General features: G+C 43.7%; 2 pseudogenes; one reads left to right on the plus strand and one right to left on the minus strand.

Moving 5' to 3' along the window:
* Positions 1 to 10,822: 10,822 nt before the first annotated feature.
* On the plus strand, positions 10,823 to 18,530 carry LOC136461505 (uncharacterized; annotated as a pseudogene).
* A 632-nt stretch (positions 18,531 to 19,162) lies between these two features.
* Positions 19,163 to 21,727, minus strand: LOC136461504 (reticulon-like protein B1; annotated as a pseudogene).
* Between the last annotated feature and the right edge of the window lie 210 nt (positions 21,728 to 21,937).

A 21,937-nucleotide genomic window follows, 5' to 3' on the forward strand; every position in this document is an offset into this window, starting at 1 on the left:
ATAGCAACTCGCCCCTATCACGTGGGGTGCGTCCCAAAATCATGATTAGTTGCTCACAACATTGGGGGTGTCTAAACTTGTCTCTAGCGGGTTGGCTACTTTCCTGCACGTGTTATAGTGATGGTGAAGTTAGTACTGAGTTAGTGGGAACCTAATTGCTAAAAAAAGTCAAGGAAAAGCGTGTAGTTAGTACCTTGGGGCTGGCGCCGTACCACTCGGGGTCAGTTGTAACCTCTCCAATAAGTGGGTCATGGCCTAGGCCAGTATGGGACTGTCTGTTGCACCATTTGAAATACAAACGTTTCAGCTCGTTGTACTTGTTATGACACATTTTCTTGTTGTACCCGAGCCTCATGACTTCGTTGAAGCCACGAACGACATTGGTCCACCCTAGTGAGGTTATACCAGTGGTGTTCCAGTGACAGAGGTCTTTCTGCTTGATGATTAGGTCAAGAAGCAGAGAGTAGGTTCTATCATCTCAGCAAGCACGGTCCTGGCTCATCTAATGCAAGGATCAACATTCGAAGGGATTACGTACATGGATGCATATGTTATGTCATACGAAGGGTAGTTCCAGTACGCAAAGCTGAGAGTGGATGACAGAAAGAGAACTTGCCTTTTGGATCCATTTGAGGCGTTTTGAGCGGAGGTTGTAATAGCTGCCAGCAGGTGGAGAGCAAGACGAAGTCGACGACGCTGCCAGTTTGGGCAGCGTTGGTCACCAGTGGACGAAACATCCCAGAAATGTCTGCAGTGCAAACATAGAGCACACTAGTAAGATGTTAAACATAATCTCAAAATAGAACATTTGCAGTGGTGAAGAACATTAAATGTGTCATGGTAAACATAATCTAAAAATAGAATATCAACAGAAAATTCCTTGTCTCACATTTTGACCACTGGAACAGTAGTGTTGTAAATTCATTAGTCATACTTCCATGTTTAGTTTGCAAAGTTCAGGTGCACATTGTAGGACGACAAAGCAAAAAAGAAAGAAGGGAATACATAATTTGCTTGCATAATCATACTACCTTCGACATTGCATTAAATATATCAATTACTAGTATACTTTGATTGAAAGCAAACAGCCACATCAGATGTACAAGGATGACATGTACAATGTCAGTTTGATGTAGAGGTCCCTTAGGCCAAGAGTTACTACAAAACATGCTTGGGTCCAATTTCCTAGCTCAATAATCACTGATAAACTATATAACTATAAGGTATGGGACTGCAACAAGAAGAAATATACTCAAAGGACCCAATGTTCAACATTACAATTGTACCAACTCTAGCAGTGCCCACCAAATCCTAGTCAAAGTGTGTGGGTGACAAGGTGAGACTGTGATTGATTTGTAGTGGTTCTCATTCTCATCATTTGAAAAAGAACCACATAAATAGAACCAATCTTAGATGGGCACCGTGGCAACTTGATTTGGCCTTGGAAACATGGATTGGCATACGGTATAGTAAGCTAAAACATGGATTGGCCTTGGAAACAGTGGGAGGCAAAGGTGGAGCATACAGTATAGTAAGCAAAAACATGGATATGTAGGTAGTGCATATCTATAATATAGAAAAAAAATAACAACACAAATTCATTACACAGCCAGAATTCCTTGAATTTATTTACAAATCTATAACATTTTTCAACTTGATACAAGCTGTTCTAACACATATCAGAAACTTCCTCAAATAAACATACATTCAATCTCACAAGATTTGGGGATTTCTATCCTACACATACAGGAAAAGAGGGAGTCGTCGTTGATGGAGCCACATTCGTCTTGAATACATGTTGAATCTTAGATCCGGTCGGGTGAGACTGCTATGGCGTCGAGTTCCGGGGGGCTTACCGTTCTAGAGGGAGTCACCGTTGATGGAGGCTAGGCCCAGGGAGAGAGGCAGAGAGCACTGTCACTGAGGCCCGGCGAGAGTGCGGGGGAAACCCTAGCCGCGCAGGGGTCAAACTATAAGACAAACAACTGGGGCTCAGAGGTGGCCAGGTGAGAGGACGACGACGTGGGATTTGGGGGTTACCATGCTGGGCGAAGGCGTCGTCGATGGAGGTAGGGTCGGAGAAGGAGGCAGATGTCACTGTCACCACAGCCCCGGCGAGGAGGACGGTGTACAGAGACAGCCACGGCCGGATCCGGTGGCCACTGATAGGGCCCGGTGACGCGGCGCAGACCACCGCTGGGAAACGCGCGGAGAGACGGCGATGAGTGGTGCTTGTGCAGGGAACCCTAGCCACCGACGGGAGAAAGGAGAGAAAGTGAGAGACACCAACGCACGCTGCGGCTTATAACACCAGCCGAGATAAGCCTAGCACCAGCCAGCCCAGGCAGCCTACCGAATAGGCTGTTGTACTCTGCCGTTGTGAGCCCAGGAGTACAGTTTCCTCAACCTTTGGTAAAAAATGAAAAAGAAAAAGAAAATACACTTTTAGCACCTGTTGAAAGAAAGAAGATTCTGAGAAAAAAATTTGTAGAAATTTATAGAAATCGATTTATTTTTGCCTTGCTTTACGCATGCGAGCAAGTCAATCCTTACTAGGCTAGACGAGCCACATTGGTTTGCTCAAGCAAAGTAAAAGAGGCTTTTACCTGTGTACCCTTAAAAAAGATGCCACACTCCTGCGTACCTCTCAAAAGTTGGTCATCACCTACATGCCCTCGCTCGAACTTTTCTTTTTCCTCATGCCATTCTGTCGGCATTTGCTCCTAACGGTGAGTAACGGCTCTGGAGAATGACTCATTTACCCTTGGGCTTGTATGGGCGTCTGAACTTTTTCGTTTCCCCTGTGCCATTGCCAGGCCAATTGGCTTTGGCGCTAGAGACGCCGCTATTGGCACCAAAGGATAGGGATTTGGCGCCAAAGAGCCTGCCCTTCTCCTCCTATATATCGGCGCCAAAGGCTAGGGAGTTGCCACTCTCTTGAGCCCTCTCTCTTTGACAGCCATGTCACAAGGTAGTAGTAGCTATGGTGGTGCGCCAAGGTGGCGTGTGCTTTGCCTGAACTACAATGTGCTCGCCAATCGCTTCATCTCGATGACCAGGGCCAACCCCAACTGGGCCTTTCACAAGTGCCCTTATTTCACAGTTTGTGCTTCTCTCTTTGGTCAACATTGTTTGTCTTTCCCTCTTTGCTCAATCTCTATGTTGGATTTCAGATTGGAGGATGTCAGTACTATCAGTGGAAGGATGAGATGGGGGAGACATCTACACCAATCCAAGCAGTTCCACTGCAGGCAGTGGCAGCACCTGGTGGTTTTCCCATAGCTCCTCCTCTAGCCATCTTGCAGGAAGGTTCCCAGTCAGCTGTAGTTGAAGGCCATGCACCAATGGACAAGAGGGTGCAGCAACAGCTTAGGAGGATTGAAAAACTTGTGTATTTGTGCTTGGTGCTTGCTTTGTATGCTATTTTCAAGAAGTAGGCTGCTGTTGTGTGTGTGTGAGAGAGTTTTCATGGATGTATGGATCAATCAATGCATGAATGAATAGATGAATGAATGAATGCTTCTCATGGTTCATAACAACATTAAGACAAAGAAACTAACAGTTCACTCATCCATCACATAACCGGTAGCATAAAGTGTTTCATCACCAACAACATATGGTGTTTGATCACATCACTTATAGTTTACACATAGAAACTAAATTACTAGAGTTCGTTCACATCACTAACATGAACCATCAATTCAGACAAGGTTTTTCATGACAGCCCCAAAAGAACATCAAAGTACCAAAAGATCATGCGTCAAGGCCAAAAAAAGAACATCACAACACCAATAGAACATCATTAGAGTTTCTTACTGCAGCTTCTTTGGTGTCAACTTCTTCTTCACTGCTCCCTTATTTCTTCTTGGTGTGCATTGTGGATCCACAGGCTCAAGTGGGAGGTCATCAACTGGCTAGCTGGGCTAGGTGTCCACTGTAATGGAGTCCTCATTGAAAGGAACTAGATGCATAGATAAGAGTGGGACTGGATCATTTGAACTAGTTCTAGACCTGACAGTCAACAGTATGCATTAGATTTCCACCTGGTTGAAATGAAAAGGATGAGGCAAAGAACAAGTACCTTGTAGACACACTAGTAGGAGCTAAGGTTGAACTAGTGGTGGCTGGTGCTGCACCCTTGTGTTTCTATGAGGAGGTTGAAGAAGAGGATGACTTCCTCTTTCTTTTGTTATGGATGGCATTTGCCACTGCCTCATTGAATGGAAACTGCATCTAGGATGGCTAGGCCACCATAAGACTCCTCTCTGTGTTGCTTGTTGTAGCCTTCTTCAACCTCTTCTTTGGTGTTCCCCTACAAAGGGAAATAGATTAGCTTCTGTGTATGCAAAGCTATGTACATGCAAAGGTAGCTATATGCATAGGACAATAGATTACCTTGCTATCTCCATTGCAACTATGTCTTCTGGGTTCCCATTCTTACAAGTGTACCAGTGATGGCCCAACTAATGACAGATGGGGCATTCATGTTTCTTTGACTTCCTCTGGCTGCTGCCTCCCTTAAGTGCAGATTTCATCCTATTCTTTCTCCTACCTCCACCTGTGGACTTTAGAAGAGGAGGGTTCAAGAAAAAGCCTGGTTCTGCCTCTGGCCACATGCTCTTGTCAGGTATGCTAGGGATGGAGCTGTCATATGCAACTCTAAAATTGTTGATAGAGAAGTACTCATCCACATAGTTTTCAAGCTTTGTGCCAGGAATTGAGGTAATGTATGCAATGGCATGCTTGCATGGGATTCCTGACCCCTGCCAAACCCTACAAGAATAGGTCCTGTCTGCTAGGTTGACCACAAACCTGAACCTAGTTCCTTGCAGACCTTTAGCACACAGCTCTGCCACACCTTTAGGTGAGGCTGTGATGACATCTATGTCCAAGTTGTAAGTGTCTTCCCTAAGCCTCTGCATGATGTGGGGCATAATTTTGCCATTGAGCTTAGCAGCTACCCTCTTCCTATGGTTCCACTTGATCAAAAGCATCTGCCTTATAGTGTCCAGCAAGTCATCCAGGTGCTTACACTTTTTAGGTTTGACCCAGTTGTTGAAGGACTCAGCCAAATTGTTTATCACATAGTCAACCTTTGACAGTGTGGTGTACTGGCTCCTGGTCCAAAGCTTCTTGTGATTCTCTTGCAAGTACTTCATTGCTTTTGGTTTGGCTGCAGCCATTGCTTCATAATGCTTCTTAAACATGTATGGGCTCCATGAATATGAGGAAGCCCATAAGTGATCATCAAACATTCTACCACTATACCTCTTCTTGAAATTCTGTACTAAGTGATACATACATTCTCTATGTTCAGTTGTTGGAAAAACTTGAATAACTCTATTCATTACTGCCTGCCCATAGTCTATATGGAATGTCATGCCTTCTAGAGTGCCTATTGCCTCCTTCAATCTCTCCATGAACCAGATCCAATTTTCATTAGTTTCAGAGTCAATCACACCAATAGCAACTGGATACATCTAGTTATGGGCATCTACTACACATGCAACACACAACTGTTCCCTAAATCTCCCTATCAAAAAGGTACTATCTGCTGCAAGATATGGTCTACATCCCCTAAGAAATCCATCAACACATGCTTTCAGAGCAAAAAATAGCCTGTTAAACCTGACCTTATTATTGATGGTGTGATGATCAATGACAAGAACTAAACCAGGACTAGATTGTTCTAACTGGGCCTTAAACCTAAACAAATTGTGGAAACTCTTGCCCCAAGGCCCATAAAGTTGATCCATTGCAAGGTATTTACCTTTGTACACTTTCTTGTAGCTGATCTGAACCTTGTATAGATCCTTCAGCCTCCTTTGCAGCTCTTTTGCACCAACATTTCCATCCTCTTTCAACCAATCAATTACCTTGCTGCACACCCAAAACTGACTAAGTCCAACACATGATCCTTGTCTCCTAGTGCTCTGGTAGCCATTTCCATGCTCATGTGGGTTCACCTTCACCTGGAAAAAAAGTTGAAAAGAAACACATGTTAGCAGCTAGGTACATGCAAGGAAAATAGGTAGCAGTCAATACCACAAATTGAACTAACACATCACCTAAATGCCATGTCCATCAGCTAAAGTTGAGGCATGCAGTCTCCACGGGCATCCCTCATTCCTCAGAGAATAGTGCACTGTATACCTCCCTGTATCACTATTGTCAATTTCATAGTTGAACTCATGTTTAACAGCATGACTAGCTAAAGCAATCTTAAAAGAAGCCATATCTGGGTAGATAGTTCCCACTGTCATAGGAGGGTCGTCTTTGTCATATTCAACATCAGGAAATTGAAATTGCTCAGGCTCCCTATCAGCAACTTCCTCATCAGAGGATTCATCTATTTCTACTTCCTCATCTTCCTCGTCACTGGTTTCATCATCAGAACCTGACTCAGCACACTCCTTATCCCTATCAGCAACTTCCTCATTAGAGGATTCATCTATTTCTTCTTCCCTTTCTTTACTCCCCCCTTGGCTCTGAGAACTGGTAGGAGGAGGTGGAGGGTGGTTGGGACCAAGATCAATATACAAGCCTTCATCATCAATCCCCATATGCTCATTCATTGGATTTGGGTTAGCCAGGAACTCAGGTTGGCTTAGTTTGGGTGGCTTAGACTTGGATGTTTGCCTTGGTTTGGGTGACTAAGACTTGGATGGCTATCTTGCTTTGGGTGGCCAAGACATAGATGGCTGGCTTGGCTCTGCTATGCTTGGAGAAACAATTGAAGGAGTGAATGGGGGCTCAGCAGATTTCCTTGGGCTACCAGACTCCCAATTAGGAAGCACAGGCTGAGTACCAGGACTATGATATGCAACAGTCAACAAGCATGTTCTGGTTGCCCTATTTTTTTCAAACATTGCTAGCATCTCTTGGTCATTGCGCATAGGTATGTGAACTTTACTATGCATGCACCAGTAAAACAATGTGGCTACATCACCATAGCTAGGAGGATACTTGTCAACCAAATCTTCCATAAGGCAAGTTAACAAAGTTCTGTCTGCATCCACCACTTCATTCATAGAAAACCACTTTGCACGACAATTAGGACCAACAATCCGCATTTCTAGGTTGTAACTACTGTTTGGGTCCATCCTACAGATGAACAAGGAGCACGTAATCAATAAACCCTAAACACGATTTGGTAGCGCAATACACTAATGCAATCAACATCAATACAAGGAGGGGCGAAGTCAAGGAGGGAGGAGGAGCGGTACTCACCCTTCTCGGAACCAATCCGGCCTCTCGCCGGGTCCGTTCCACGGCATGCCTGCTTCGTCCGACCGTCTTGCTCCACGGGGCTAGGATTTTGAGGGCGGGCCGCCAACACCGACTGCCGCCGTCTCTAGATCCGCCGCCGCTAGGGTTCGCCACCGCGTCCTCCCGTGCTCAGGTGAGAGAGTGAGGAACGAGAATGGGGAGAGACTGAGAGAGAGGCTCGGGTGAGACTGAAGGAGATGCGGCCCAATATGTTAGTGACCCAGAGGGCAAGGAGGATATTTTTTCTAGCCTGGTCCCACATGTTGGAGCCGCCAAACGGCCAAAACCTAACAGAATGCCGACGGAATGGCGTGAGGGAAAAGAAAAGTTCGAGCGAGAGCATGTAGGTGACGACCAACTTTTGAGGGGTACGCAGAAGTGTTGCATCTTTTTTAAGGATACACAGGTAAAAGCCTCAAAGTAAAAGGCCTGAAAATTTTGCTGGCACATACTTCAATACAAAGCTCGTCCTCCTACCAATTAAGGGCATGTTTGGATTCCTCGTCAATGTTCACCGAGCCTAACTGAACCTAGTTAGCAAATGTTTGGTTCCTTTGCTCGCAGCATCGTTACCGTGCTTTCAGGATTTATCCCTGCTTGCTCACGAGAGCCAATTTGGCTCGCCTCAGCTAGCGAGGCTGACCTTGCCGAGCGAGGCCAGACGAGGCAACAAGGTGAGAGATCAAAACACACCTCAAGTGAGGCGAGCGTTCTTCTAAGAACCAAGTAGCCCCCTTTAGTTTAGCTAATGATTTTCACAAAATTATGTAGATATTTACGATATAAAAAGGAACGAGTATTAATATAAGATTCATCGGCATATTTTCATAATACGTTCATTTAGAATCATAATTTGTTAATATTACTTTATGTAAATGTGGGAGACGAGCTTCGGCTCGACTGGCCAGGAGGTGAGGCTTAAAGCCTTTGCCTGCCGACCGGAGTTCAAGGCCCGCTGTGGGTAGAATTTTCGGTACCCACCAAAAAAATCCCCTCGTCTGTCTTGACTTTCCCAAAGCACAGGCAACGGACCGGCCCACTCACAGGGTAACGGGCCCCTGTGTAAGGGCGGGACACGGTGTTCGGGGGTTTTCTCGACCTGCGTGAGAATGTCTTCTTCCTTAAGCACAAAGTTGCGGAGCTGTCTGCCCACCGTAGGCCGAGTTTTTTTTTACTTTATGTAAATGTATCGATATTTTCTTTGTAACGTGGTTGGAACCAATACTACACGCATTGGACCCTGTACTGGACTACTCGTTCCTGTTACCCGGGCAGTGGTCCTGCGCGGTGGCGCGCCATGCGCCCCAGTGGGCAACATGCATGTCCATGTCGCTGCACAGGCCTTTTGCGGCGGGACTCTGAGACGGTTGTAGGGCCTGTTTGGTTCCAGACCCCACTAAAATTTAGTGACTATTTGGTTTTATCCACTAAAGTAACGCACTTTAATCATTTTTAGCTATTCCTTAGTGACTAAAAGCCACTAAATTTTAGTGATCCTCTAAATTCCAGTGGGGGTGTTTGGTATTTTAGTGACTAAAAGTGACACTAAACTTTAAGAGGGGGTCAACCAAACAGGCTCTTAAAACCGCTACTATGTCAGCAATTGTAAAAATAAGTGATTTTCAGAGGCGGATTTAAGACCGTCTCTAAAAATCGATTTTCAGAGGCGATTGACTTAAGACAACCACCCTTAAAAATCAATTTTAAGAGACGGTCAACCGTCCCTAAAAATAATTTTCAATTTTTTTAAAAAATCATTTAGAGTCTAATAAAAATAAGAAAAAAATATTTTTAATGTAGCCCAAAAAGCTAAGGACCAGCCACAGCTCACAAGATTTATTTATTTTTCACTAGTTCTAAATAAGTGCCGACACCCAAGATTCGAACCCACAACCTCTACCTCGCGTAATACCTCCCCTACCACCACACCGTCACTTGTGTCTAGTCTTACGATATGTTGTCTATTTGTAATAATAGCCCCGTTCGCTGGTCTGAAACTTGGCTGAAACTGGCTGAAAAACACTGTTCCGGCTGAATTGTTATGAGAGAAAAATACTGTTCCGGCTGAAAAAAGAAGCCGAACAAGCCATTTTTAAGACAAGCGAACAGGGCCAATATGTACGAATCTTGTAACCAATATTTTAACTCATAAATAATTTTAAATGAGAAAACTTTCCACTGCAAAGTTTTAGATCTTGTCGAGCAATACAACTTTGATATAGATCATTTCTCCATCCAAGATCATTTGAAAAATTCAAAAATTTTAAATTCAAAATCTGATACTTAATTTATATATTTGGAACCCTAAACGATATCAAACAAAAAATTTGTCAACTATAAAGTTTTAGATCTCGTCGAGCTCTACAATTTTGATATAAATTTTGTCTTTATCTGACTTCATTTAAAAAAGATATGAATTTATTTGTGTTGCAGCTATTTTTAAGGACGGATGACTTAATCAACCGCCTTGAAAATCGATTTTGCAGAGGCGGTTTACTTAATAAAACCGCCTAAAAAAATCACTCATTTTCAGAGACGGTTGACATAAGCAACCATTCTTAAAAAACATTTTCAGAGACGGTTCTCTTAACAGAACCGACCCTAAAAATAAATACATTTTTAGATATGGATTTGTTAATAGAACCACCATAAAAATTGATTTCTAGCAACGGTTGTATAGGCTGTAGTGCCTCCCGCGAAGGTTAGTGACGGAGGGCTAAGACAGCCGCTTCTTTTAGAAAAGTGAGACGTCTCTAAACAAAGCGCGTGTTTAGTTTCAGGAAGTTGGAATTTGGGGATACTGTAGCACTTTCGTTTTTATTTGGCAATTAATGTTCAATCATGGACTAATTAGGCTCAAAACGTTCGTCTCGTAATTTCTCACCAAACTGTGCAATTAGTTTTTTTTTTCGTCTACATTTAATGCTCCATGCACGAACCGCAAACATTCGATGTGATAGGTATTGTAGCACTTTTTGGAAATTTAGAGTGGAACTGAACGAGGGCAAAAAAAAAAAAAATCATTTTCGTTAGTGCTGGAAGCATGCAAGCATCAGCATGCCGCGGCGGGGCCGGCGGCGGCGGTGCATGCACCTCTGGCCGGTACGGTGGTGGTGGTGCATTTGTGAGCTGCGGTGCCAGCGGCGCATGCAATCGGTATGGACGACACACGGTTTTTTTGACCCGGGTGACAGTGCAATGCAAGTGTCCCATACTATCATGGATTTTGATTCAGTCAGAATTTCTTAAATTTTAACTTAAGTTTATAAAAACATATTACTCCATGTTAACATTCATGATTCAAGATAAGTATGTTACAAAAATACATTCATTTTATGATTAATCTAACATTACTTAGTATCTTTCTATATAAATTAATCAAACTTATAATAAACATGTTTGACTTGAAAAAACGAGAATTGCAAAAAAAAAAAAAAGACAAGAGAACGGTCCATAAGTGCACAACTGAACCTGACAGAAAGGGAAAATAACATAAATTCAGTCCGAACACAATAAACAAACACAAGCTATGGAGCCTCGCAGAAAATGGCACGATGGGACTTATTCATGATTCCAACGTTGGTAGAGGTCGCGGGCGGAAGAATGCATACCATCAGAGGCCGAGCGAGCACACGTCCTCCATCGCTGCAGGAAAAGGAAAAAGAAAGAAAGGCTAGTGTATCGCTAGATCACACACACGTACGCAGGCCGCGTGCCGGCGCGCCATTGCGCTGCCTGCCTGTGCCTGAGCAGAGACGCAGAGGGGAGGCGGAGACAGGGCAGCGAAGGACCCAGAATCTAGCAACGGCAACGAGCAGAGGCCCGGCACTTGCGCTCCGCTTCCCCTTCCCTCCACCTCTCCTGCTCTCCAGGCCGCCAGCCCACGCCACCACCCGTTGCCCTGCCGCCGACCACGCCACGCCGCGCGCCAGCCGATTGTTCCATCCTCCCTCCCCCCTCTTAATTTTAGCCGCACCGAGCGCCGCCGTCGTCGTTGGATCGTATCGTGTCGATCGTCGTCGCCGGCCGGAGAGCAGCCCGCCCGCCAGGCCGCCATGGAGGGGAAGAGCGTGGTGATGTCAGCGCTCGGGATCGGGATCGGGGTCGGTGTCGGCCTGGGCCTCGCGTCCGCGCCCTGGGCCGGCGCCTCCGCCTCCGCCAGGGCCGCGGGGGTCACCGTCGAGAGGGTGGAGCAGGACCTCCGCCGCCTCCTCGTCGACGGCGCCGACAGCAAGGTCACCTTCGACGAGTTCCCGTACTACCTCAGGTCTAGTCTCGTCCTCCGTCCTTCCTTCTGTACGCACGTGCTCCTCCCATCGATTCTGCTGCTTTCTGCACCAACGAAAGGAAACGAACAACAGCGACACGCACGTCGGTTCAGAGTTCCTTTCATGAGACGAGACTCTGCTCCAGCCTCCAGCTGCTGCGTCGTCGCCTTGCCTGCTTCGGATCTGTCTGTTGATGCATTTTTCTTAGCTTTTTTGTACCCTGTGATGTGATGTGCATGCTACATGAGACGAGCTTCATGTTCTCTGAATCAGAGGGGGAAAAAACTTGGGATAATTAAATAAAAAAGTAGGAAAGGTGTGTGTGATCTCCAGGCTCAGGGGTCAGCAAAGGAACTCTGCCTGCGGTCGCTGTTGATGGACAAAACGATTAGTATACCTTGTTTCCGATTTCTGCATTCATAGGACAAGACAAAAGCGATAGATTTTTAGAGGAATTATGAAAAACAAGCAGATCTCGCAGGTGCCTTGGTGCAATCAGATGGCTGCAACGAAAGGTGGTGACAGAAATCGTTCTGTGAAAAAAAGATGGAACTGTTTTGCTGTGTTTCAATCCTTTGCTACTTTATTTAGGCTATAAGTCGGTTTTGGATGAGCAACAAATACATGTTCTATGGTATTAGTTTACTGATGATTAAAAAACACAATTGATTGCGTCGGATATGATCATGTATGAATGATGGGTTGCACTGCAGGCAGTGATCGAGCTCTGTTTTTTGCCTCCCCCTCCACCCCTAACCCTGGGCAAATTACCCGCTACCCAATACCCGAACCCGAACTACCCGAACCCGATCTACCTGGTTGTAATTTCAGATAGTGATTCCAGATACCCGAAATTACTTCAGAAAATTCGGGTAACACCACCCGGTACCCGATTTACCCATATTCCAGATATGCAAAAGAGCAGCAAGAACAAAGAGCCCTACCTTCAGTCTTTCACGTTTCCTCTTCTATTTCTAATTTGAAATGGTTCAGTGCTTCAAGTGATACTGTGTGACTGTCTTTCTGTAATATTTACGTGACATTGTGTTGTGACTCTATTTTTAACATTTATGTACTTGTGAAGTGTGAACTTATGGTCTTATGCTATCTGGTACTGTTAGTACTTTGCTTATACATTTTTCTCTATGAAATGCTGGAAACTTGGAAAAAAAAACTGATTAACTGAATGCTGCTGAACTTCTGTACAAATGCTGGTTTTTCTGAATATCGGGTAGTTTGGGAATACCCGAACCCGAATTATCGGGTACCCGAAAATTTCGGGTAGTGGTTTTTCGAGGCTGAATTCGGGCAACGTTTTCTATTACCCGAATTTCTTACTACCCGACCCGAAAAATTCGGGTAACCCGAACGCCCAGGTCCCCCCCCCCCCCCCCCCTCCCTTTGATGTGCACCACACTTGCCCTTTAACACTCATCTTATTCTCCGATTCCAATTCGCAGTGAGCAAACACGTGTTGTGCTGACAAGCGCTGCCTACGTTCACTTGAAGCAAGCAGAGATTTCTAAGTACACCAGGAATCTTGCTCCAGCCAGCCGTGCAATCCTGCTGTCAGGTCCTGCAGGTACAGTATCATCTTCGATTGGAACTCGCTCAGACAGTTTATTTATGCATCACTGAACTAAGACCCAAGGTCCTGTCTTGAAGAGCTCTACCAGCAGATGCTTGCCAGGGCGCTTGCCCACTATTTTGAAGCAAAGTTGCTGTTGCTAGATCCTACTGATTTTCTTATAAAGGTCAGTTTGGCCGAATGTTCTCTCTTCATTAACAAATTATGTTGATTTTGTAACCAAATAGTGTCCTTCCTTACAGATCCATAGCAAATATGGCACTGGTGGCAGCACAGAGAAGGTAAGGCCTTTAAACATTCTGACTTTCTGAGGTTACCTTATCTTGTGACTCATTTCCCATAGCTTCAGGTGTACTCCCTCTGTCCAAATAGAAGTCATTCTCGCCTCCCGATAAGCCAACTTTTTTTTACTTGGACCAATTATATATAAAAGAATATTTATATTTATAATACATAATTAATATCATTAGATAGATCGTTGAACATACTTTCATAATAAACTTATTTGGAGATATAAATGTTGCACGCATTTTTTACAAACCCAGTCAAAGTTGAGAAAGTTTGACCTACACGCATCCCATAACGACCTTCTTTCTGGGACAGAGGGAGTAGTTACTATTAATAGAAATTACTGGTGTGTTCAGTTTGCTTGTGGTTGATATGATGGCGTAATATGTCTGCATATTGCTGCCAGATCCTTTTGCTGCTTCAGAGATTCTCATGCCTCGATTAATTGCTAACAGAAGAGCATTTTTTTTTCTTCTTGTCAGACGTTTAAAAGATCAATCTCTGAGACGACGCTTGAACGTGTGTCGGGATTGCTTGGATCTCTTTCAATTCTTTCACAAAAGGAACAGCCCAAAGGTGACACCTGGACATTTAGTAAATACTGTTCAGCTCTTCATTGTACTGCAGTATTTGGCTTGGTCCTTGTAGTCTACTTCAGGTTTTGAACTGAATATGTGGTACAGCATCAGTGTTCGACAGTTCATGTAGACCTCTAGACGCCATCTCCTTGGACAAGATGAAACATCTATTCTGGCATGGATATTGCTCTGACTTCACAAATTCCATAGCTGAAATAAATGGAATCATTCCATTCCTGTCGTTGTTCTTAGTTATCTGAGAACCTTGATTTTTTAGAGAGAGAAAAGGACGTACATGTTTCTCCTCCTTTGATATAATCTGTACCTGCTGTGTGTCGATTTGAAATTCGGTTTGACTTGAAGTCTGTTAGCTGCCATTTATTCTGAATGCTACAGAAAAAAGATCCTCTTTCAGTGTAAAACTGAATTCACTTGTACATGTATTACTGAAGAATACAATAACTGGGTGACTTTTAGTTTATTTTTAGTTTATAAATGCAGCTGCATATTTGTTAACTTACTTGGTTTTTATCTCAGGAACTATACGTAGACAAAGCAGCATGACGGATGTCAAATTAAGGTGGGAGAATCATCAGACCTTGGTGTATTCTTGAAAAAAAAAACTAGGCTTTAGTGAGCTTATTACAGAAACTACAATGCATTTACTGTTTCTTGTATGCACTTCTCTATGCATTCCCAGGAGCTCTGAAAGTATGACCAACTTACCAAAGCTCAGAAGAAATGCATCTACTTCCTCTGATATGAGTAGCATGGCTTCGCAAGGACCTTCAACTAATACAGGTCATAAGATGTTCTTTTGAAACACTTATAGTGGCACATGATTAAGAATTCATGTCACTGGGTAATATTCTTAGTTATCCTGTTTGCTATTTATGAGCAAACTGCAAGAATCAGCAGTATCAGCATTAGATTGGGCCTTTTTTTAAAGAAAAATACCTCTTTAATATTGCGGTCCATGCGCGTTGTAAAGATTTTGTTCACATTATGGTTTTTTTTTTTCTGGAGATAACACTGCACATGCAAACAGTTGAAAATAATTAAACAAGAATATCTGAAAGTGAATAAGCTTGGAGGAAACATACAACTTGTCGCAGCTGTTACCTTCGTAATTCTTGCTGCAATGTCGATTTGATTGATAAATCTTTTCTGTTCTCACGTGTCATGTTTGATAATCAATGCAGCTCCTCTTAGACGCACAAGCAGTTGGACTTTTGATGAGAAAATTTTAGTACAAGCGTTGTACAAGGTTCTGCATTCAGTGTCAAAGAAGTACCCAATTGTACTCTATATAAGAGATGTTGAGAAGTTTCTTCACAAGTCCCCAAAAATGTATCTCCTGTTTGAAAAACTACTAAACAAGCTTGAAGGGCCGGTGTTAGTCCTCGGGATCAAGGATTGTAGATATGGACAGTGATGAGGAGTTGGATGACAGATTGACTTTTCTGTTCCCATATAATATAGAAATCAAGCCACCTGAAAACGAAAACCACCTTGTAAGTTGGAACTCCCAAATAGAAGAAGACATGAAGATGATTCAGTTTCAAGATAACCGAAATCATATTATGGAAGTCCTTGCAGAAAATGATCTTGAATGTGATGATTTAGGCTCGATTTGCCTATCTGATACTATGTGCCTTAGTAAGTATATAGAGGAGATTGTGGTGTCTGCGGTTTCATATCACTTGATGAATAACAAAGATCCAGAGTACCGAAATGGGAAAGTTAGTTCTATCCACAAAGAGGTTAGCAGATTAATATAGTTCTCTGTAGATCTTTTATTTCTTGATTTATGACTCTTTCATGGCACAGCCTTGTCCCATGCATTGGAAATTTTTCAAGGCAACAAGATGAGCGATAAGGACAGCATGAAATTGGAAGTGACGGATGACGCCTTAAAGGTTTGTTCAATTTATGTTCCTCATTGTCGATTGTAATTTATTCTAATTAATCAAAATATACACTACTAGGTACACTTAATTTTATGAAAAGTACTATCATTTACTCTTTATACTACATATATACGCTACTAAATATACACATGATGCTAAAAAGTGTTGCTCTTAATGCTACATCTGAGGTTTGGTTATCTGGTTTCCCTATGTGTCGAAGAAGGCTACTAGATTCTCAATGACGTTATAACAAATTTTGCTAAGTAACTCATATGGAAAGATGACCACTGGTTACAAGTAAACAGTGACATTCAGATTGATACTGAGAAAGTGAGAATAATGCAACTGTTTGGATTGATATAGCACAGATGATTTAAAATATTTTACCACTTAAAACTTGGGAAATTAGCGAAGTTTGGGTCCTATTGGCTCACCTTATCTTCTTAATATGAAGATGCTTAATTCCCCTAGGTATTCTTGTTTCACTTGTCTCGAAAACATTTAAAAATGTATGTATTCACATACCATACATCAAATATATAGGCTGCTGAAAAGGCAATTGCTCCAACAACTGCAAAATCAGAAACAAAACCTGCAACATCGCTGCCACCTGTTCGACCTCCGGCTGCTGCTACTGCTGCTGCTGCTCCGGCTGGTGCCCCTGCTCCTAGAGTTGAGAGCAAAACAGAACTGGTGAAGAAGGATAATCCACCTCCAGCTGCAAAAGCACCGGTACCGTTATTCTGGTTGCATCTTTGAGAAAATAGTTTTCTATGCATACCCTAGAGGAACTAATTTACCAATTGCCAGTCTGTAACTTGTAATTTCATTTTTTTTTCTCTAGTTAGGAAGTGCCACCAGATAATGAGTTCGAAAAGCGTATTAGACCAGAAGTGATACCTGCTAATGAAATTGGAGTTTCATTTGATGATATTGGTGCCCTTGGATGATATCAAAGAATCCCTTCATGAGCTTGTCATGCTGCCTCTTAGACGACCTGACCTCTTCAAAGGCGGTCTTCTTAAGCCCTGCAGAGGTATATTACTTTTTGGTCCTCCAGGAACCGGCAAGACTATGCTTGCCAAGGCTATAGCAAATGAAGCTCAAGCAAGTTTTATAAATGTCTCTATGTCGACTATCACATCAAAGTGGTTTGGTGAAGACGAAAAAAATGTTCGAGCATTGTTCACGTTAGCTGCTAAAGTAGCACCAACCATCATTTTCGTCGATGAAGTTGATAGCATGCTTGGGCAGCGGAACAGAGCTGGAGAGCACGAGGCTATGAGGAAGATCAAGAATGAATTTATGACACACTGGGATGGCCTGTTGTCAAGACCAGATCAGAGAATTCTTGTTCTTGCTGCGACCAACCGGCCTTTTGATCTTGATGAGGCTATCATCCGTAGGTTCGAGCGAAGGTTTGTATATTTTCCTCAAGATGCTAGTAACATTTATGCATCCCTCAGTTTGTTCCCTGAGCTGTGTTCTCTTTCTTTAACAGAATCATGGTAGGTCTGCCATCGACGGAAAGTCGGGAACTCATAATGCGGCGACTTCTGTCAAAGGAGAAAGTTGATGAAGGGCTGGACTATAAGGAGCTAGCAACCATGACAGAAGGATATAGTGGAAGTGATCTCAAGGTCAGTAGCATGAAACATGAATGCACAAACATGCCCCCCCTGGCCCCTGCACATCCAAAAAGAAAAACAAAGGCACCATGCTCAACTCCGATTTATTTTTCTGAGAATACGCAAGAGAGCTGTGTATCTTTGTATTAAGAACTAAAGTAGAGATCAATTCTGCTCAACCCTGAATTCTTCTTTTAACAGAACCTGTGCACGACGGCAGCATATCGCCCTGTGAGGGAGCTAATCCAGAGGGAAAGAAAGAAGGAGCTGGTAATCAAACCAAACCACCAGCATCTTAAGAATTTAATTCATGATGAATTTTGTGAATGAATTCACTATGTAAGCTTTATCTTCAATGTCTTCAGGAGAAGCTGAAGCGTGAAAAAGGAGAAACTCAGTCGGATATTCCAAAGAAGAAAGAAAAGGAGGAGACCATCATTCTAAGGCCGCTGAACATGACGGATCTGAAGGAAGCAAAGAACCAGGTGAATCCATCCTCTAATCATATCAAGTGGAATTTGAAACGATGTGGAAGCAGATTAACACTTGTCAACTTGAAAAATAAACTAATGGCAGTTCAAAGTTGTTAATACTCTGTAAACTCTCAAATTCAGGTGGCTGCAAGTTTCGCTGCTGAAGGTGCCATAATGAGTGAGCTGAGGCAATGGAACGAGTTGTATGGTGAAGGAGGCTCCAGAAAGCAGCAGCAATTGACATACTTCCTCTGAGCAATATGTGAACATCACACGCAAAAATGTATGGACATAATTTGAAAGTAGAGTAGAGCACAAAACAGCCATGAGGAAATAGGCCGAACGCTGTATAAGAACATGAGAAACGGGGGAGTGTTAGGGGGACAAGAGATCAGGCCGTAAAGGCCCGTTTCTGGTGTAGGACAAGGAAGAACAATTTTATCTCCACCTAAATTCCAGTTTGCCTGTGCTAGTTGTTGTATCACACACTAATAATGAATCTGCGGTGCAGTTTGCTCTTCTTTTCTCTCTCTTTGCCTGGTCCCATCATCCTTCTGTATAGGTATAAACTGGTAAGTCGTGGCTAACAGCGAAAGGTTTAGGTAGCAGGAGTATAATATAAGCAACTTGTGTATGTGGATATTTAGTAGAGCTCAAACAAAACCTAGAGCTGAACTGAGCTCTAGAGTCCTCTGTTTGTTTTACACAGGTACAGTACAGATGCGTTAGGTCTCTTTGCTCTCTCTGATTTTCTAAAGTTTACTCTATGGCTTGCTGTGCTGTGCCACCAAAGGCTAATAGCACGCATATATGCGACTAAGCAAACGGACACCATTAACACTTCAAGCATACCTTCACCAAAGAGTTCAAGTGACTTTCATGTTGCCATACTGTTCAAGTGACTTTAATGTTGCCAGCTGATGGTTTCAAGCATACCTTCACCTTGGCATGTTTCTGCCATTTTCATGTTGCTATACCATTCCCCAAATAGGAAAGAGCTTCTCAAGAAGCATGTTTCTGCTGCTTGAATGTGTAAGTTAAAATTGAGCAAACAGACTTGATCTGAAGCAAGCATGTTTCTCGACATGCTAACCAGTCTTTTACCCATCAAAACCACCGAACTGACTATGTGTTACCTAAGCACCGAAAAAGACCATAAATATCATCAAATTCCAAGCTGCATTGATAAGTAGCAAAAACAGTGTCGCAGGTACAGTCTGCGCTCGACATCTTACAACACAGATCAAAATCAAACAGCACCACCGAAAATTTAATGCTGCGTCTGCATCACCAATGAAGGGCAAAGCTAGCAATTCGGCTACACCCATCAAAACCAAACAACTAAGCAGCCATACACAACATAATGCATAGGTGGCAAATTGGTGCTCGTACCCATAAGCGCTGCCTCCTGAGAAACTCAGAACCGATTGCTAGCATTCCCTAAGAGCAACATTGGATCACTTGCTTCTAGTGCTTCTTGTCTTTCGCGGGACCCCTAGGTACTTTGCTCAGAACCTTCTCATCAAACACGGCAGTACTGCTTCTTAATTTCAATCCACCCTTTCTCGCCATACGAGTCAATCTGATCCTCGTACTTCTCATACAGGACAGGTACCTGTGTGCAGCACCACAAAGACTAGTTTTGCATAAGAGGAAGACAATACAGTATCAGTCCAATCAGATACATAGAAGAGGGGTTAAAACGAGATTCTCTCTAAGTTGCTTGGATCCCTTACCAATGTAAACCAAGGTACAAGAAGTTGCAGCAGCTTCCAAGAACAGTAAGGCAACCAAAACCCAGCAATAACCTAGATTTTCCAATAGAGAAAAAAATGAGACAAGTGTAGCTTGCTGTATGATCCATTGTTCATCATAGGCAATGACATAGTAGACATACCATTAGGAACTTCTTTATGTCCCGGCCAAGAGCAATCTGGCGGAGATTGGCAAAGGCCCTGTTGATCTCATAACTAGTGGATAGCAGCAATGTTGACAACTAAATCTTCAGGAATGATCACCTCTGGGATCTTTGGGGGAGCCCTGAATTAATGGGCAGAAGTTTCACATCATGAAGTTAGTCTATGACCACTGTAACTAGCAAAGAACAAACTTGCATCTCTTATAAGTTTGAAGCAATTTATGATGCTGAGGTGAAATCTTACTTGTGGATAAACGATGAAGCGTTAGACCAGAGAAAGAGAACACCCAGAGAGAATATGAGACCATGGCAAACGAAAGTAAGAAGATGGTAGCCAAGCAATTCAAATAGGATCCAGATTGCTGTGGCACCACCAAGTACTCCAGTAGAGATGTTCCTGTTCCTCCACAGGAACACATCAGCAGCTGCAAAATAGAGAACAGTAATGAGTTCGGTAGGTACCAAGTACAACAATGACAGACGATCAGGTATTTAGGTCTCACAATTCCCATTACACCAATCAAGTTTAAGACTGGAGAATATCAGCTGTAGACACAGACCGATTAAAGATGTATAATCAGGCACAACAACACAGCACAAGCATCACAATCTCTCTAAAGGAAGACCTTCCATTTCAGAGTAGACAAGGTAGTATCAAAAAGCTCCAGTGAAATGCCATTTGTTGAGATAAACATAAGGTAAAGGCTACCAGATGTTTCTATTGCAAACAAATTTAAAAACTTAATATTTTTAGAATCTTAATTCAAAGCAACCAAAAGGGCCCTTCAGCATTGATTGATCCTCATGTAAAAACATATAACCTCTGAAATGCGCTTGCAGAATGCAGACACAACAAAGCATACCTAAGCAGATAAGTAATTGGTTCCCACCATGTTAAACACGAGAGACCACACGAATTCAAGTGGTTGGCAATATTGTTCACAGGTCAACCAAGCAGTTTATAATGCAATAGCAGTAGACACTGCAAAAATACTGTATGCCACAGTACAGACAAGCTTGGCAGTGAAAAGTATTCACAACATACAGTGATACAGATCATATAAGTACGGACGTGCAACGACTTGCATTGATCAAATTTGAAGCAAGCATCGAGTAACCAAGCATGCTAGTCGCCTCCACTTGTCAAGGACAGGTAAGATCCGAATCTGCGGGACTGCGCTGGCCGATCTAAACGACCAATTCCTAAAACCTTAGCTAGCCACATTCCATCAAACCTTAGCAATCAGATCTACTAGTCCGCAACCCAAGCACCTCAGCCCACACAGATCCCCAGCGAGTCCAGATCCGATCTAGCGATTTCAAGCCAAAAGGCGAGCACTATTCAGAGCGTGAGGAACAGAGCCATACGTTTGCCTCCACCGAGGGCCTTGTGGATGGGCTGCTCGCGGCCGAAGAGGCGGAACACCTTGACCTTGGCCTCGGCGGCCGCCGTGGCGGCGGAGTCGGAGAAGGAGGGCTGCTTGACCTCGTCGGCGGGCGGCGCGGGCGGCGCCGAGGGGCGGGGCCGCTCGTCGCTTGTCGGAGTCCGAGGACGAGGAGGAGTCGCCCTTGCCGCCGCCGACGTGGAGCTTGTCGGCGAGCTTCTCCATCAGTGACTCGTGCTTGGGGCTCGCGCCGCCTTCCTCGTGCGGCTGCGGCTGCGGCTGCTCCGCCATGCCGGAACGGAACGAGCGGGATTGAAATGGAAACCCTCGCGGTGATTGCTGCGGGGGACACGGGAAAGGCGGAGGAGGCGTGGAGGAGAAATGGGGGAGATCTGGTCTCCCTGCGTGCGCTGGGAATTTTATAGGCGCGCAAGGGATTTAGGGCTGATGGGGAAATCGGGGACGCCAGATTTGGATTGGACGGTGGAAATGGATCGAGTGGGCCCTGGTTTAGTTCCACCCTAAATTTCCAAAAAGTGCTACAGTACCTATCACATCGAACGTTTACGGTCCATGCATGGAGCATTAAATGTGGACGGAAAAAAAAATAATTACACAGTTTGGTGAGAAAT

This window comes from Miscanthus floridulus, chromosome 6 (assembly GCF_019320115.1).
Source record: "Miscanthus floridulus cultivar M001 chromosome 6, ASM1932011v1, whole genome shotgun sequence".
Classification (NCBI taxonomy): Eukaryota; Viridiplantae; Streptophyta; class Magnoliopsida; order Poales; family Poaceae; genus Miscanthus; species Miscanthus floridulus.